This window comes from Pempheris klunzingeri, chromosome 6 (genome assembly GCF_042242105.1).
Source record: "Pempheris klunzingeri isolate RE-2024b chromosome 6, fPemKlu1.hap1, whole genome shotgun sequence".
NCBI classification, from domain to species: Eukaryota; Metazoa; Chordata; class Actinopteri; order Acropomatiformes; family Pempheridae; genus Pempheris; species Pempheris klunzingeri.
Window position 1 is genome coordinate 29,347,895 of NC_092017.1, and position 15,986 is coordinate 29,363,880.

Genomic DNA, 15,986 nt, shown 5'->3' on the forward strand with positions numbered 1-15,986 from the left:
TGACAGGCCACATGGTGGCGCTATTGAGACACTGTGATTGGTCCAGAGACGATACTGTGGCCATTGATGATGAAATCATGATGACATCATTGGTCCTCATGGAACTCAAGCTGAAGCTTCAGGTTGAACATCATCATCAACATCATCAGTTTACCATCTATTCTTTCAAACAGACAAAGATGCAGGGGGGGTCAGGACAGGTCTCTAATCAGGATCAATCAAAACCTTCACATACACTTCGAAACACCAAACTGAAGTCTGAGTGAAAAGTCGGCTCAATGATCAGTTTCCTCATTGGTTGAAGACTCCAGCGTGTTAACGAGGTGATAATCCAGCTGTGATGACCTTGTTAATTAGCTGAGCTCTGTCCCACACAGGAGTTCAACGTTTAGCTAATTAGCTGTAATCAGACCTTCGTGTCTGTCAGTGATTCAATCGTTTTGAGTCTATTAATGTTACACTTTTGTTTTGATTGAGTCCCACTTTAAACCTGAAAGCACAGAAAATGTTTATTGTCTGAATAAGACAGTAATTGGGGTATTGAGTCTGGAGGGTCTAATGTGTATATCAGTGCATCATCTGCAAAAACACGAACGTTGGAAGCAAAGTAACGTTTGTAACGTCACTCCTGTTCATCCGATTATTTATCTTTGTTTACATCCTGGTGGAGATAACAGGTAGAGGTAACAGGTGACAGGTGGAGGTGACAGGTGGAGGTAACAGGTAGAGGTAACAGGTGACAGGTGGAGGTGACAGGTGGAGGTGACAGGTGGAGGTAACAGGTAGAGGTAACGGGTGACAGGTGACAGGTGGAGGTGACAGGTGGAGGTAACAGGTAGAGGTAACAGGTGACAGGTGACAGGTGGAGGTGACAGGTGGAGGTAACAGGTAGAGGTAACAGGTGACAGGTGACAGGTGGAGGTGACAGGTGGAGGTAACAGGTAACAGGTGACAGGTGGTGGTAACAGGTAACAGGTGACAGGTGGTGGTAACACGTAACAAGTGGACCTCACTTCACTTTCTCTGACTCCCTTTTACTAGCTTTGCTTCACTTCGCTCCCTTTCAGCTCTTTGGCCTGAAGGTCAATTCGTTCTCTTTCATTCTGCCTGAAACGAGTCGATTCTCTGAACTCGTTCCTCTTCGCTTCCCAAACTGCACCTGACACACCAGACCAACCGTTGACCTTCATCCTCCTTCATTCCCCCTCACTCTCAAACTCTGATAGTCTATTAGAGGACTTTCAGTCAGGTCTTAGAACGAACCATAGCACAGAGACACTGGTGAACCTCATGGCATCAGACAGAGGACTTCTCTCTGTCCTGGTCTGGTTAGACCTGAGTGCTGCGTTTGATACCATTGACCATCACATCCTGTTACAGAGACTGGAACAGTTCACTGACATAAAAGGAACCACATTAAGCTGCTTTAAGTCCTATTGATCAGATCGATTTCAGTTTGTACATGTTAATAATGAGTCCTCTGTCCACACTAAAGTTAGACATGGAGTTCCACAAGGTTCAGTGCTTGGACCAATACTCTTTATCTTATACATGCTTCCTCTGGGTAATATTATCAGGAAGCACTCCAATAATTTCCACTGCAGATGATACCCAATTATACTGATCAATAAAGCCAGATGAATCCAATCAGTTGACTAAACTTCAAGTCTGCCTGATGGACATAAAGTCCTGGATGAGCAGCAACCTTCTGCTGCTAAAGTTATTGTGCTCGGCCCCAGACACCTCAGAGACACCTTTTCTAACAACATATATACTCTGGATGGCATCACTGTGGCCTCCAGCTCCACTGGGAGGAATCTGGGAGTCTTATTTGATCAGGATTTGTCCTTTAACTCCCACATTAAACAGATTTCTAGAACTGCCTTTTTCCATCTACTAATGTTGTTAAAACCAGGTCCATCCTGTCTGGAGATGATGCAGAAACACTAGTCCACACATGAGTCACTTCCAGGTTGGATTATTTCTGTTCCTTATTATCAGGCTGCCCCAATAAGTCCTTAAAGACTCTCCAGCTGGTCCAGAACGCTGCTGCTCCTGTTCTGACCAGAACTAAGAGAAGAGACCATCTTTCTCCTGTACTGGCTTCTCTTCACTGGCTTCCAGTCAAATCTAGAATAGAGTTTAAAATCCTTCTCCTCACCTCCAAAGCTCTTAATGTTCAGGCTCCATCATATCTTAAAGAGCTCATAGTACCGTACTACCCCACTAGAGCACTGTGCTCCCAGACTGCAGGTCTCCTGGTGGTTCCTAAAGTCCTCTTTTATTTTTATTTTTTATTTAACCAGATAAAAACCCATTGAGATCAAGATCTCTTTCACAAGGGTGACCTGGCCAAGAGGTCAGCAGCACATGTCATAAGAACAATTACATAGAAATGACAGTACAGTTTAAAACATACAATTTTAAAGGTGCAATAATATTTTCAATAAGAAAGTGCAGGAGCTCTAACACAACAGCAAAACAATATTTCAAGATTTAAAACACAAGCACTATTCAATGGACTCATGCTGTGTCCCTCAGGATAGAGCGGTAGGCTCCAAGTGGGACAACTTTAGAGAGTTTCAGATCAGTATGTAGAGTATTCCACGCAGCGGGGGCAGCAAAGCTGAAAGCTCTTTTTCCGAAAACAGTCCTTATCCGAGGAACAGATAAAACAAGTGTACTGCATGAAGGTAAGGCATAGCATCTGATTGTTTTCTGCAATAAAGTGCAAAGTCCTCTAAAGTAGTGATGGAGCCAGAGCTTTCAGCTATCAGGCTCCTCTCCTGTGGAACCTCCTTCCAGTCTGGGTTCAGGGGGCAGACACCCTCTCTACATTTCAGAGTGGACTAAAAACCTTCCTTAGTGATGAAGCCTATAGTTCAGGACTGGATCAGGTCTTGGACCAGCCCCTAGTTATGCTGCTATAGGCTCAGACTGCCGGGGGACTCCCATGATGCACTGGGCTCCTCTCTCCTCCTCTTCCTCTCCATCCTGATGCTTCTTGTCTCTTTAATGTCTGTTACTAACTTGGTATCTTCCCCGGAGCCTTTCTGTGCTTTTCTCATCTCTCAGGTTCGGAGTTTTGTCTAAGCTGCTCTTTATGTAAAGTGTCTTGAGATAACGCTGTTATGAATTGGTGCTATATAAATAAAGATTGATTGATTGATTGATGTATTGAACGTCTCGAGAAATCACCTGATAATCAGGATCAAAACAAACCTGCATTTTGAAGACTGTATTGGGGAAGGATCCAACCCCCTCATCTTAACATGGTGAAGTCTGGGTGAAAGAGGGGGTCAGGTAACAATAGGTCCCTCATCCCAGGAGCCCCCACATGAAGGAGAAGCCATATTAGGCTTAGGAGAAGTTGTTCAAAATAGTCCACAACCAGTACTTTGATATTATTTCCAATTTCAACTTAAAGTTATGTTTAAACTAACTATGAACTGGATTTGATTACTGTGCAGCATGTTGAGGAATGTCATTCATGAACATACAGTGTTTGAGATGGACTTGTCTATTATTGAAGTTTCTCAATGAGATTTGTGTCAAACATCATTTGAGTCAAGGATATGATTGTTTACTCAATCTTAGGTCATAAAGTGCCTTGATCTCACCTTGGTGTCATCTCTTCTTTTGGACACTTTAATGGCGAACAAACCATGACGAACACATTGCTGAGTTTCCTGTTCCTGCGGTCTGGACTTGTACTTGCAGTTGGTCATTGTCTCAGGTGAGTTGAGGTGAGTCTGAGCTCCTGGCGGTCGGTTCATCCCTCTGAGGCTCAGATGGGTTAATCTCTGATCTGAGAGTCGATCTCAGCTCGTGTTCGTCAGGTTTGAGTTTGCTGATCAGAGTTAATCACCTGGAGCGTTTCAGGAAATGCCGTCAGACAGCAAGAGCGAGTACAGATCAAAGGGATGCTCTCTCGCTCTCTCCCCATCGTCATGGTGATGCAGGACACGTTGCCGTCACCGTGACATAACTATGACAGGTGGATCTTTAAGGATTTAAAGTGTCAAACCTGCGAGAAGAGAAATGTCAGTTTGAGGATAAACGAAGACGTGACTTCTGCTGCCTGATGAGACACCGCACATCAACACTTCACTGTGATGCTTCACTTCCCTCCGGTATTCACCTGCCTTCAGTCCACTTCACCAGCCTTCACTCCACTTCACCTGCCTGCACTCCACTTCACCTGCCTCCCCAATGACGAAGCAGAAACACCAAAGAAAAATTGAAGAGCTTAACGTTTTGTCCTGTTGAGGACTTAAGTGTTTCTACTGATGAATCATAGTGAAGTTTGTGTTTGTGCTTCTGCGTTCAGGAAAAAAGTGAATCAAAGAAGCAGAAACAGATCAAAGCAGAAAGAAGAAAAAGACTCAATAATGTTTAAATAAAATATAAAGAGGAGATGAAACGCTGCTCATACACAAACTCTAATTCATCCTGTCGAGAACAGACAAAGAAATCTCAGCTCCCACAAAGACCTCGGCTCCTTGTTCTTCCACCTGAAGTTATTCTGCTCGACACCTTTTCTACCAACATAACTGCTCTGGATGGCATCACTGTGGCCTCCAGCTCCACTGGGAGGAATCTGGTAGTCTTATTTGATCAGGATTTGTCCTTTAACTCCACATTAAACAGATTTCTACAACTGCCTTTTTCCATCTACTAATGTTGTTAAAACCAGGTCCATCCTGTCTGGAGATGATGCAGAAACACTAGTCCACACATTAGTCACTTCCAGGTTGGATTATTTCTGTTCCTTATTATCAGGCTGCCCCAATAAGTCCTTAAAGACTCTCCAGCTGGTCCAGAACGCTGCTGCTCCTGTTCTGACCAGAACTAAGAGAAGAGACCATCTTTCTCCTGTACTGGCTTCTCTTCACTGGCTTCCAGTCAAATCTAGAATAGAGTTTAAAATCCTTCTCCTCACCTCCAAAGCTCTTAATGTTCAGGCTCCATCATATCTTAAAAAGTTCATAGTACCGTACTACCCCACTAGAGCACTGTGCTCCCAGACTGCAGGCCTACTGGTGGTTCCTAAAGTCCTCTAAAGTAGTGATGGAGCCAGAGCTTTCAGCTATCAGGCTCCTCTCCTGTGGAACCTCCTTCCAGTCTGGGTTCGGGGGGCAGACACCCTCTCTACATTTAAGAGTAGACTAAAAACCTTCCTTAGTGATGAAGCCTATAGTTCAGGGCTGGATCAGGTCTTAGACCAGCTCCTAGTTATGCTGCTATAGGCTCAGTCTGCCGGGGGACTCCCATGATGCGCTGGGCTCCTCTCTCCTCCTCTTCCTCCCCATCCTGATGCTTCATGTCCCTTTAATGTCTCTTACTAACTTGGTATCTTCCTGGAGCCTTTCTGTGCTTTTCTCATCTCTCTGGTTCCTGTGGATCCTGGTCCTGGTTCTCCTGCTGTGGTTCTCTGGTTCCTGTGGATCCTGGTCCTGGTTCTCCTGCTGTGGTTCTCTGGTTCCTGTGGATCCTGGTCCTGGTTCTCCTGCTGGGGTTCTCTGGCTTCATGAATCACTGATGCAGATCAATCAGTCAGTGTTTCTCTCTCCAGCTCCAGGTCACAGCAGCGTTCTCTCAGACTGTTTCCATAAAGAGCAGCTCAGAACAAACTCTTTCATTCAGAGACCAAAGATTCTGGAATTCAACAGGAAGGATTCAAGAATCCCCACAGAGCAGCTCAGAGATTAGATTAGGACACAGTGGAGGAAGAACTCCCCTTTAACGGGAGGACTCCCCTTTAATGGGAAGAAACCTCGAACAGAACCAGACTTGAGAGGGCGGGGGGGTGGGGTGGGGGGGGTCGGGGCTTTCTGTCGGGGTCCATGTTGGGTGGAGGAGAGAGAGAGAGTAACTATTTACTGAGTAACTATGTTACTGACAATATGAATGTGACTGATACTGATCAATATGACTGATACTGATCAATGTGACTGATACTGATCAATATGACTGATACTGATCAATATGGCAGCAGGTAAAACAATAGGTAACAATAGTTAATATGTGAATAATAATAACAGGATTAATATCAGTAAAAAGTGTGGTGGGGGTGAGGTGAGGTGGAGTCCCAGGGGGATAGATATGAGGTCAGACAGGAGGTCAGACAGGAGGTCAGACAGGAGGACAGACAGGAGGTCAGACAGGAGGTCAGACAGGAGGTCAGACAGGAGGACAGACAGGAGGTCAGACAGGAGGTCAGACAGGAGGTCAGACAGGAGGACAGACAGGAGGTCAGACAGGAGGACAGACAGGAGGACAGACAGGAGGACGTATTCTTCAGGGATAAAACAACAGTGAGGCGTTCAAGGACGACAGTGAAGGTGGAAGACGAGCGAGACGACGTCTGAAGTTTGGTTTGGTGTGTTTGGTGTTGCTGACCAATAGGAATACAGAGTCTGAAGCTCGCACAGGATGAGCGTCTCAGGACGAAGTGGTGAAGGATCGCCGAGACAACCAAAGTCAACAACACCCCCGAGGTGGTAAACAAAGGTGGGGAACGAGAGGGCGGCTAAAGCTAACTCCTCATTGGCTATCTCCACCTCGCATGCTGCTCGCCAACGTTTGGTCTCTGGTGATGGCGACACGTCACGTTCCTGATGGCGCCATGGAGCTGACGGGCACTGCGTCCCTCTGGGGGCCGACAGCAGACAGCCTCTGTGTTCGCGCTCACCTAATCAAGCCGTTGCCTCAGTGTTAAAAACCTGTGTAGGGTTACAGGTAATCAATAAGGGAGCCGATAGAGAATCAGACCGATCGATGATACCATTAAAAATCTGATCAGTCCCCGTCCAGACTCCTCCAACAAACTGGACTGGTCTCACAACACAGACGTCCTGTACAAGAAGGGCCAAAGTCGTCTCCACCTGCTGAGGAGACTGAGGTCCTTTGGAGGGTGCAGGACTCTGCTCAGTCCTCTATGCAGTGGTCTGCTGGGGAGGAGGGAGCACGGAAAGGGACTCAAAGAGACTGAACAGGCTGGTCAGGAGGGCCGCTTCTGTCCTGGACTGCTCCCTGGACTCCATAGAGGAGGACTCATCATGGACAACCCCTCTCACCCCCTGCATGAGACTGTGGGGGCCCTCAGCAGCTCCTTCAGCAGCAGGCTGAGGCCCCCACCCTGCAAGAAGGAACGCTACCGCAGGTCATTTCTCCCATCAGCCATCAGACTCTTTAACAGCAGCATCACTGGCTGATGTTAACACACTGAGAAACAGTCCACAGTCACTCCATGGTAGCTGATCGGCACTGTTCTACATTCATCATTTTCACACACCTCTCCATACTGTACTGTACAGTATGTTCATAGTGTAAATATTTATTTATCATTACAATATATATTTATTTACTGTTGCTTATTTTATTTCTTTCCTTTTCTATCACTGCTTATCTTGCCCTGCCTCTGTTGCTGCAATAACGTAAATTTCCTCCTATGGGGGATCAGTAAAGTAAAGTCTAAAGTCCAACTCAGGGACGACCTCTCACAACCCCCCCAACCAATCAGAGCAAAGAGAGCCCTTCATCTGTGAACATGGATACAACCAGAGGAGCCAATCAGCGGTCAGTAAATCAGAGCTGACGCTCTCTCCAGTGCAGATGAAACGACGAGACTGAAAGTTCTGAACTACAGTCGACTGATTTTGGCTTAATTCATCTCGTCATAACAGCTGGTTGCATAAATGTATTTGGAGCTTTATTGAGCTTGGTAAAGAAAGAAGTCTGCGTGTTGTGTTTCATGTCAGAGTCAAGCAGTGCGAAGGCAGCTGTTGGACCCCCCCAGGTGGCACCGAGTGCTGTGCCGCTGAGCCAAAGACGCTAAAGGACTCCTGCGTTAAATGGGTCCTGGTTTCAGTGAGCTGCTGTCACAGAGTTCATCTCTTTAAGTGCCCTGAATGAAGGTGGCTTTGAACAAAACTAAGAAAGCAAAGCAGTGACAGTGAAACAGATCATGTGACAACCACACTGGGCCGTCCTGTCTCTGAGTGTGTGACTGGCCGTCACGCTCGGGGTCGTTCAGGGGTTAAAGTTTGTAATGAGCTGAACATGTGACTGTCGGAGCGTGAACCCCGTCTGTCTGCTGAGGGTCACGTCCCATCAAGCTGACGTTTGGTTCATATTCAGTCTGTCTGCACAGCCGTGGCTCGACCTTTAAAACCTGAAGCTTCATCTGACTAAAAGCTCAGGGAGTCACAGTCTGATTAAAGAGGACGGACGGATCAATGAGTCCCGCTGCCTGCTTGCCTGGACGCCGCCCTCATCCATCACCTCCATCACAGAGCACACCAGGCCGCTGCTGTTTACATCCAACATTTAGGTAATCACCCCCCACCACCACCACCTCCACTGGCCCCCAGCCAGCTGGATGCCACGCTGCCCCCCCCCCACCTCCATTGGCCCCCAGCCAGCTGGACGCCACGCTGGCCCCCCCATCTCCACCGGCCCTCAGCCAGCATTTAGATAATCATCGTGTTAATCAGCTGATTCAGCTGAAACAGGTCCAGTGTGCTGCTATAGTGTGCTGTAGTGTGCTGTAGTGTGCTGTAGTGTGCTGTAGTGTGCTGTAGTGTGCTGTAGTGTGTTGTAGTGTGCTGCTGTAGTGTGCTGCTGTAGTGTGCTGTAGTGTGCTGTAGTGTGTTGTAGTGTGCTGCTGTAGTGTGCTGTAGTGTGCTGTAGTGTGTTGTAGTGTGCTGTAGTGTGCTGTAGTGTGCTGTAGTGTGCTGTAGTGTGTTGTAGTGTGCTGTAGTGTGTTGTAGTGTGCTGTAGTGTGCTGTAGTGTGCTGTAGTGTGCTATAGTGTGCTGTAGTGTGCTGTAGTGTGTTGTAGTGTGCTATAGTGTGCTGTAGTGTGCTGTAGTGTGTTCTAGTGTGCTGTAGTGTGCTGTAGTGTGTTGTAGTGTGTTGTAGTGTGCTGTAGTGTGCTGTAGTGTGTTGTAGTGTGTTGTAGTGTGCTGTAGTGTGTTCTAGTGTGCTGTAGTGTGCTGTAGTGTGTTGTAGTGTGTTGTAGTGTGCTGTAGTGTGCTGTAGTGTGCTGTAGTGTGCTGTAGTGTGTTGTAGTGTGCTGTAGTGTGCTGTAGTGTGTTGTAGTGTGTTGTAGTGTGCTGTAGTGTGCTGCTGTAGTGTGTTGTAGTGTGTTGTAGTGTGCTGTAGTGTGTTGTAGTGTGTTGTAGTGTGCTGTAGTGTGCTGCTGTAGTGTGTTGTAGTGTGCTGTAGTGTGTTGTAGTGTGCTGCTGTAGTGTGCTGTAGTGTGCTGTAGTGTGTTGCAGTGTGCCGTAGTGTGTTGTAGTGTGTTGTAGTGTGCTGTAGTGTGCTGTAGTGTGTTGTAGTGTGCTGTAGTGTGTTGTAGTGTGCCGTAGTGTGTCGTAGTGTGCCGTAGTGTGTTGAAGTGTGCTGTAGTGTGCTGCTGTAGTGTGCTGTAGTGTGCTGTAGTGTGTTGTAGTGTGCTGTAGTGTGCTGTAGTGTGCTGTAGTGTGTTGTAGTGTGCTGTAGTGTGCTGTAGTGTGCTGTAGTGTGCTGTAGTGTGTTGTAGTGTGCTGTAGTGTGCTGTAGTGTGTTGTAGTGTGCTGTAGTGTGTTCTAGTGTGCTGTAGTGTGTTGTAGTGTGTTGTAGTGTGCTGTAGTGTGCTGTAGTGTGTTGTAGTGTGCTGTAGTGTGTTGTAGTGTGCTGTAGTGTGCTGTAGTGTGCTGTAGTGTGTTGTAGTGTGTTGTAGTGTGCTGTAGTGTGCTGCTGTAGTGTGTTGTAGTGTGTTGTAGTGTGCTGTAGTGTGTTGTAGTGTGTTGTAGTGTGTTGTAGTGTGCTGTAGTGTGCTGCTGTAGTGTGTTGTAGTGTGCTGTAGTGTGTTGTAGTGTGCTGCTGTAGTGTGCTGTAGTGTGCTGTAGTGTGTTGCAGTGTGCCGTAGTGTGTTGTAGTGTGTTGTAGTGTGCTGTAGTGTGCTGTAGTGTGTTGTAGTGTGCTGTAGTGTGTTGTAGTGTGCCGTAGTGTGTCGTAGTGTGCCGTAGTGTGTTGAAGTGTGCTGTAGTGTGCTGCTGTAGTGTGCTGTAGTGTGCTGTAGTGTGTTGTAGTGTGCTGTAGTGTGCTGTAGTGTGTTGTAGTGTGCTGTAGTGTGCTGTAGTGTGTTGTAGTGTGCTGTAGTGTGCTGTAGTGTGCTGTAGTGTGCTGCTGTAGTGTGCTGTAGTGTGCTGCTGTAGTGTGCTGTAGTGTGCTGTTGTAGTGTGCTGTAGTGTGCTGTAGTGTGCTGTAGTGTGTTGTAGTGTGCTGTAGTGTGCTGTAGTGTGCTGTAGTGTGTTGTAGTGTGCTGTAGTGTGCTGTAGTGTGTTGTAGTGTGTTGTAGTGTGCTGTAGTGTGCTGTAGTGTGCTGCTGTAGTGTGCTGCTGTAGTGTGCTGTAGTGTGCTGCTGTAGTGTGCTGTAGTGTGTTGTAGTGTGCTGCTGTAGTGTGCTGTAGTGTGCTGCTGTAGTGTGCTGTAGTGTGCTGTAGTGTGTTGTAGTGTGCTGCTGTAGTGTGCTGTAGTGTGCTGCTGTAGTGTGCTGTAGTGTGCTGTAGTGTGCTGCTGTAGTGTGTTGTAGTGTGCTGTAGTGTGCTGTAGTGTGCTGCTGTAGTGTGCTGTAGTGTGCTGTAGTGTGCTGCTGTAGTGTGTTGTAGTGTGCTGCTGTAGTGTGCTGTAGTGTGTTGTAGTGTGCTGTAGTGTGTTGTAGTGTGCTGCTGTAGTGTGCTGTAGTGTGCTGTAGTGTGTTGCAGTGTGCCGTAGTGTGTTGTAGTGTGTTGTAGTGTGCTGTAGTGTGCTGTAGTGTGTTGTAGTGTGCTGTAGTGTGTTGTAGTGTGCTGTAGTGTGTTGTAGTGTGCTGTAGTGTGCTGTAGTGTGTTGTAGTGTGCTGTAGTGTGCTGTAGTGTGCTGTAGTGTGTTGTAGTGTGCTGTAGTGTGCTGTAGTGTGCTGTAGTGTGCTGTAGTGTGCTGTAGTGTGTTGTAGTGTGCTGTAGTGTGTTGTAGTGTGCTGTAGTGTGCTGTAGTGTGCTGTAGTGTGCTGTAGTGTGTTGTAGTGTGCTGTAGTGTGTTCTAGTGTGCTGTAGTGTGTTGTAGTGTGTTGTAGTGTGCTGTAGTGTGCTGTAGTGTGTTGTAGTGTGCTGTAGTGTGTTGTAGTGTGCTGTAGTGTGCTGTAGTGTGCTGTAGTGTGTTGTAGTGTGTTGTAGTGTGCTGTAGTGTGCTGCTGTAGTGTGTTGTAGTGTGTTGTAGTGTGCTGTAGTGTGTTGTAGTGTGTTGTAGTGTGTTGTAGTGTGCTGTAGTGTGCTGCTGTAGTGTGTTGTAGTGTGCTGTAGTGTGTTGTAGTGTGCTGCTGTAGTGTGCTGTAGTGTGCTGTAGTGTGTTGCAGTGTGCCGTAGTGTGTTGTAGTGTGTTGTAGTGTGCTGTAGTGTGCTGTAGTGTGTTGTAGTGTGCTGTAGTGTGTTGTAGTGTGCCGTAGTGTGTCGTAGTGTGCCGTAGTGTGTTGAAGTGTGCTGTAGTGTGCTGCTGTAGTGTGCTGTAGTGTGCTGTAGTGTGTTGTAGTGTGCTGTAGTGTGCTGTAGTGTGTTGTAGTGTGCTGTAGTGTGCTGTAGTGTGTTGTAGTGTGCTGTAGTGTGCTGTAGTGTGCTGCTGTAGTGTGCTGTAGTGTGCTGCTGTAGTGTGCTGTAGTGTGCTGTTGTAGTGTGCTGTAGTGTGCTGTAGTGTGCTGTAGTGTGTTGTAGTGTGCTGTAGTGTGCTGTAGTGTGCTGTAGTGTGTTGTAGTGTGCTGTAGTGTGCTGTAGTGTGTTGTAGTGTGTTGTAGTGTGCTGTAGTGTGCTGTAGTGTGCTGCTGTAGTGTGCTGCTGTAGTGTGCTGTAGTGTGCTGCTGTAGTGTGCTGTAGTGTGTTGTAGTGTGCTGCTGTAGTGTGCTGTAGTGTGCTGCTGTAGTGTGCTGTAGTGTGCTGTAGTGTGTTGTAGTGTGCTGCTGTAGTGTGCTGTAGTGTGCTGCTGTAGTGTGCTGTAGTGTGCTGTAGTGTGCTGCTGTAGTGTGTTGTAGTGTGCTGTAGTGTGCTGTAGTGTGCTGCTGTAGTGTGCTGTAGTGTGCTGTAGTGTGCTGCTGTAGTGTGTTGTAGTGTGCTGCTGTAGTGTGCTGTAGTGTGCTGTAGTGTGCTGTAGTGTGTTGTAGTGTGCTGTAGTGTGTTGTAGTGTGCTGTAGTGTGCTGTAGTGTGTTGTAGTGTGTTGTAGTGTGCTGTAGTGTGCTGTAGTGTGTTGTAGTGTGTTGTAGTGTGCTGTAGTGTGCTGTAGTGTGTTGTAGTGTGCTGTAGTGTGCTGTAGTGTGTTGTAGTGTGCTGCTGTAGTGTGTTGTAGTGTGTTGTAGTGTGCTGTAGTGTGCTGTAGTGTGCTGTAGTGTGCTGCTGTAGTGTGTTGTAGTGTGCTGTAGTGTGCTGTAGTGTGTTGTAGTGTGCTGTAGTGTGTTGTAGTGTGTTGTAGTGTGCTGTAGTGTGCTGTCTGCCCTCAGGCTGAGGAAAAGCTCTTTATGCTTCAGACATGTCCGCAGCTGCTTTCTGAAGATACTGAACCCCAAAATAAACTGAGGCCGAGTAGCTGAGTGTGTTAGTGAGTGTGTTAGTGGGTGTGTGTGTGTGAGTGAGTATGTGTATGTTAGTGTGTGAGTATGCGTGTGGGGGTCTTACTGAGGGTTAGGGTTAGGGTTAGGTCTTAACGAGGATCTTAACTAGGGTCTTACCGGGGGTCTTAACAAGGGTCTTAACGGGGATCTTAACAAGGGTCTTAACGAGGGTCTTAACGGGGGTCTTAACAGGGGTCTTACCGGGGGTCTTAACCAGGGTCTTAACTAGGGTCTTACCTGGGGTCTTAACGAGGGTCTTACCGGGGGTCTTAACGAGGGTCTTAACAAGAGTCTTAACGGGGATCTTAACAAGGGTCTTAACGAGGGTCTTAACGGGGGTCTTAACAGGGGTCTTACCGGGGGTCTTAACCAGGGTCTTAACTAGGGTCTTAACAGGGTCTTACCTGGGGTCTTAACGAGGGTCTTACCGGGGATCTTAACCAGGGTCTTAACTAGGGTCTTAACGAGGGTCTTACCGGGGGTCTTAACGAGGGTCTTAACAAGAGTCTTACCGGGGGTCTTAATGGGGGTCTTACCGGGGATCTTAACCAGGGTCTTAACTAGGGTCTTAACAGGGTCTTACCGGGGGTCTTAACGAGGGTCTTAACAAGAGTCTTACCGAGGGTCTTAATGGGGGTCTTACCGGGGATCTTAACCAGGGTCTTAACTAGGGTCTTAACAGGGTCTTACCGGGGGTCTTAACGAGGGTCTTACCGGGGGTCTTAACGAGGGTCTTAACGAGGGTCTTACCGGGGGTCTTAACGAGGGTCTTAACAAGAGTCTTACCGGGGGTCTTAACGGGGGTCTTACCAAGGGTCTTAACGGGGGTCTTACCGGGCGTCTTACCGAGGGTCTTACTGGGGGTCTTAACCGGGATGTCACTAGCGGTCTTACCGGGGGTCTTACTGGGGGTCTCACCGGGGGTCTTAACCGGGGTCTCACTGGCGGTCTCACCGGGGGTCTTACTGGGGGTCTTACTGGGGGTCTTAACCGGGGTCTTACCGAGGGTCTTAACCGGGGGTCTTAACCGGGGTCTCACTGGCGGTCTTACTGGGGGTCTTACCGGGGGTCTTACTGGGGGTCTAACCGGGGTCTTAACCGTGGTCTTACCGAGGGTCTTACCGGGGGTCTTAACCGGCGTCTTACCGAGGGTCTTACCGGGGGTCTTAACCCGAGTCTCACTGGGGGTCTCACCGGGGGTCTTACCGGGTTCTGGCCTGGTGGCTCGTTCAGATGACAGCTTCTTCTTCTTCTGTCCCAGCTTTTAATGAGAGAAGATCAAAGGTCACAGACACTACAGCTCCCAGAGAGCTCGGCGGTCGGCTGAGCAGACACCTGCCTCCCCTCTGACTCCCCCTGCAGCTTCAGTGAGCACACAACAGCCCCCCCTGAGTGTCTCCCCAGCAGTGTTTCCTCCCTGCTGAAGTATCTTTAGCTTTCATGTCTCAGTCTGGTGTTTGTCTTTAAATCTCAGAGGGGAAATAAAACCAGTCAGACCTGCTGAGGTCAAACAAAAAGAGACGAGTGATGCATGATGGGAAACTAATCTGCTGCCGCCGCTCGTCTTCAGAGGGATTAAAAGATTCGGTTATTTCACCGTCAGGCTGAATTTAACACACAACAGCCGCCAGAAATCCCTCTAATTCAAAATCATCATCACAAACACGACTGTTCTCTGCGGCTGCTGTCAGGCGCTCTGCTCGTCAATATCGTTATTGATCAGATCATCACCCGCTCTCACTGCAAAGGTATCACCTGGAAACTGCAGACAGCATTTCACTTTTCAGCTGACAAACCGTCCCCGGTCTTTCATGAGAAACAGTCTGCAGGAAACTTTTCTGCGTTGTGTTCAGAAAACCTGGTACCGATCGTAGTGACCGCATCTGTCTTGGTTTCAGGTTCCTCTGAGACCAGCAGCAGCTTCGTGTCTCATCACTGAATAAAAGCAGCACTATATGAGCCGAAGAGCAGCTGCTCCTCAGGGTCAGATGTTTGGAGCACTGGCTTCTAGCAACACTTCAGTACTCTTCACTGCATCAGTGTGAAATAACGGCGCTGACCCGGTTCTACAATAAAAAGCTTGCAGAAGAAGACACAAAGGCGGCAGAAGAAGGACGTCATCATGGTTTATGCCCTCACTTTATTTTCATTAATCATTTAAATCTGATTTGTATTTGCTGATATTGTTCCATAGTGTTGTTCGTACTATGATCGGCCCTGATGATGGGAGGAGCTCACTGTGATCGGTTCTCCTCCTGTGACCAACACAGCCGGCCAGAGCTAACGAGAAATGTTCAGCATCCGTCTCCAACAGAAAAGAGTCAGCCAAAGAACCAATACGATACGTTTGGGATGTTTGCCTGCAGTAATGAGAGTGAGACAGATTCTGTCTGATCGTCTGTCTGCTGACTGTTATTGATCACTGATTGTATGTTTCTGAGGATCACATGATGGAGGACTCACTCATGATTTCCACTCGATGTCTCATTCAGATGAGAGAAAACCAAACTTCACACAGATTTTTAATTTTTAAGGTTTAATCCCAGCACTGCTCGATTGGGGAGTGAAAAAATCTCACCAACCAAATTACATCCATATTTTCAAAGGTTTTATCAGCTAGTTTTGTAGTCAGTGACAGGGCTGACTGTGTGACTAAATAATAGACATGCACCAGGCTCAGACCAAACCTCATTCACATTTTGTTTCTTATGATAGGAGACGTATGCAGTGAAACACAGAACAGAATTCATTCATATTTTTAGAGGGGATGTGTGACTTAACAACAGGCAAGGAACGGAGGAGCAGTAAAAACCTGTCAACACACACACACAGGTACAACGACGAGTCACGTGACCTCATCATTGATTAATCAGCTGGACGCCTCAGGGGGGTCTAGACTCTCAGGCTTGGGACCAGAAGAGCACCTAACAGCACAACCTGGCCACCAAACTTCATTCATATTTTCAGAAGTTAGTTTCAGTCCACGACAGTCAGACTGTTTTATGGTTTAACAGATGAACACAGAAAACACCAACCAAACTCCATTCATATTTTAAGATGTTTAAGTGGCTGCTGTGTCTGTGACAGAGAATGAGGAGCAGAGTTGGAATAAAAACCTGATGAAAGGAATCTGCTGCACAGACATCAAACAACAGCTGGTTTCCCAGAGTCCCTCAGAGTCCCCCAGAGTCCCTCAGAGTCTCTCAGCAGATGTTGGATCTTCTTCAGAGAATCTCTGAAATCAACAACAACAGCAAACAGCTGCAGGACGAGTCGCCCCGACACGGAAACACGACACTTGGACCAGAGTCTGATCACGTATTTGTGTTGTGGATCAGGACTCTGGAGGTTTAGTCGTCCTGTG

General features: G+C 47.6%; 1 protein-coding gene across 1 annotated transcript in view; it reads right to left on the reverse strand.

The window, feature by feature from the left end:
• The window catches only part of grin3bb (glutamate receptor, ionotropic, N-methyl-D-aspartate 3Bb), a 32,376-nt gene that overhangs the window by 15,237 nt on the left and 1,153 nt on the right, over positions 1–15,986 (reverse strand). The window lies entirely within an intron of this gene.